Here is a 3,123-nt window from a genome sequence, read left to right as displayed (position 1 = left end):
ATTAGTACAGGGTCTACAGGTTCTCACTACCTAGATCAGCTTCCCAAGCACTGGGATTAAAGGCTTGCCGAGTCTCAATTGCCCAACTGTCCTCTCAGTGGCCTGGAGGCCAGCCGGCCCAGCACACTGGGAATTGACCCCTGCCACTGCGCTCTGCCAAAGCAGACTCTTTTTTTTTTTTTTTGGAGCTGGGGATTGAACTCAGACCCTTATGCTTGCCAGGGAAGCACTTATTTCACTGAGCCATCTCCCCAGCCCCCAAAGCAGGCTCTTTAGTCTGCTGAGCTATCTGGCCGGCCCTCTATCCAGCCTTTCTTTACAGTCCCTGCTGGCTGACCCCAGCTGATCACTGCACTGAGGTGGCAGCTCCCCACAGGCCACTTTACTTCCTCTATGGCTCCTGTTGGTGCTCCCAACAGTCCTCTTACAGAAGCTACTCCATCAGCTTCTCCCTGGGGCGCAAGGTCAAACCCCTATAGAAAAGCTGTAATGTAAGGGCATTTCCCCACAGTCCAAAGCCCTCACCAGGGCCTCCAGTACAGGCCTTGCCAGGCCTCTGTCCCCATGCTGTGCCCACCTCCTGCCCTCCTACTGCCTGGTACTGCCTTATGCTTCCTGGAGCACAAGAGCCAATGGACCGCACATTGTCAGGACATTCCCTGCTGGGTCACTTAGCTGCTTCAACCCTCCCCCTACCCTTCTCTGGGGCCCATGTGTGGGGAGGAAGAGGTTAAGCATTTGGAAGGGCTGGACCACTCAGGCCTGTTCTCAATCAGAGCCCAGCAGGAAGGCTCCACAGCAAAGCAACTGGGAAGAGCGTGGGAGAGAGCACACTGCCTGCACATCTCTGTGCACGGAACAGGGCTGGCAGACTGGGCCAGCAGGAGGGGTCAAGGTCTCAAAGCAGCAAAGCCCTGAAAGCTGGCTTTGCAACTGCAGAGGTTCAGCCAGCTCTGGGCAGAGAGTCAGCAACCCAGGCTGAGCTGGAAGAGGCCCCTGGACGGTCCCGCTGGCTGCGTTGTCCTGCCTGCCCTCCTTGGCTTCTTCCTGAGGTTTCTTGGCCCAGGAAGTGTGTCTGTCCTCCAAGAGACTTCCTCCAGCTGGCTCTTCTCACGCAGCTCTGCATCTCCCCAGCCAGCCCAGCAGTCTGACCACAGTCACACAGGGTGGAAGGTGCGTCGTTGGCCCTAAACGCCACCACGGAGAATTTGACTCCTCTCAGGTTTCGTTTCTTGGCTTCATGAAAGGAACATAAAACACCTCTCATTTCTCACCTTTTGTTCCAGCCACACTGGACCTCACGCTTCCCTCCTGGCTTTGAACTTCCTGCTGTCTCTGCCTGGAATGTCCTCCCCCACCTCAGGAACTCATGCTCCTTTTTGACTCAAACCAGATGTCACCCTCCACACATATCATCCTGCCTTGCTAGCTGCTTTTGTGTGGCACCTGGTTCTGTGGTGCAGCGAGAGTTCTACTGTTAGCACAACCATCTGCTCATCCTGTTGCCATCCAGCGTGGCCTGATGCCTGACGCCTAGTTTGGAACTGGTGACCAACTCCCAGGATGGCGATGCGCAGAGGAACGGACCACACCCTGGGTGGCAAAGATCTCCAGCATCGCTCTCCGTCTCTCAATTGAATTCTCAGGCCAGACACAGTAGTGTGTCATATAGCAAGCTAAAAACAATTTAACCTCTAATTTGAACCCATTCAGCTAGTAGCTAAAAGCATGCTTGTCCAGTTCTGGTCAACATGGTCATTTCGGGTGAAAATTCAGTGAATTCCAAAAGTTTACAGTCTGCTTCCCCACCCCTACCTTCCTGTCTGCGTCTCACCTCCATTTTAGGGTGATTATGGGCTTATATAATATTGTGGTGGGGGCATCTGGTTGTGTGTGTGGGTGGCTTGTTCCGGGTACAACATTCTTCCACCCAACTGTCCCCAAGATCCTAAGAGTCCGTGTGACCCCTCGGGTAGCCCAGATACCACCTTTGTGTGGATCCCCTTGTTGCAACCTCTTTCTCCCTTTTGGCTTCCTGGCTCTTCTCCAGAGTAGAGAAAGGTGAGCTGCTCACCCACAATCCCCTGCTGCCCTAATAGATGCCCAGGTCAGCCTGGGTCCTATTGCTGCTGAGATGTCTGTAGCAGCCCACGTGGGTACCAGGGTTCCCTAGGAGGCTGATGGAACTGGGGATGGTTCTTCTTTACTGTCAGATCTCACACTGGCCTGGATCTGAGACTCTTGTCCGCTGCCCCTCCCAGATGTCTCTCTGGAGAGAAAGTTGCATTCTGGGGTACACTCCCTGCTTGCCTCTCCTGCCTCGTTTCTACCCCACAGGATTTTCTTTACTTATTGATTATTATTGACTAACTAATACATATGCATGGAAAAAGTAAGGCCAATAATTCAAAAAAGGATTCGTATCTTATACAATTCATTTAACCCTCTATTTCTTATTTAACCAATTCAATCTCCCCACAAACTCTCACCCAATCAGTTTGCTTCACTTTCTCTTGCCTCTTTCCTGTTCTCTGTCCAGTTTTGGTTGGTTTTTGCTGTGCTTAGCCCCACGCTGTAGTTCTCCTTAGAGACACTGTGTTTGCATGAGACAAATCATCTTTGTCTAAGACAGTCAAGCGCTTTGCTGTTCATGCTTTATCTCTAGTCCCATGAACTGAATGATGTCAGTGCCGCTCAAGCCTAAGACCACCACATGCGTGGGCGCCACCCCTGGCTGAAAGCCTCTATTGGGAAATATCTGTATACCTTCAACTTTATTTCTATCTGTAGTAGTTGGGCTATTTATTTATCTATTTATTTATACCAGGGGATTGAACTCAGGACCTTCCACTTGCCAGACAGGCCATTTACTTTAAACAAATCTTTACACTCCTTCGTATACATGGGGAAATGAGAATGCTTAACATCTTCTTACTTTCATTGCTTTTTAGTGCTACATGATAGTGGTTTATAACATTTATGATTTGTTTGGAAACAATAAATTCAATAGTTTTAAAACTTCAATTTGAGGGGGCTGGGGAGATGGCTCAGTGGAATAAACGCTTCCCTGGCAAGCACAAGAGCCTGAGTTCAATCCCCAGTTCCAGAAAAAAAAAAAAAAAA

Source organism: Octodon degus, unplaced genomic scaffold, assembly GCF_000260255.1.
Source record: "Octodon degus isolate 3935 unplaced genomic scaffold, OctDeg1.0 scaffold00060, whole genome shotgun sequence".
Lineage (NCBI taxonomy): Eukaryota > Metazoa > Chordata > Mammalia > Rodentia > Octodontidae > Octodon > Octodon degus.
The sequence above is the reverse complement of the archived record's forward strand: the minus strand, read 5'-3'. Positions refer to the sequence as shown.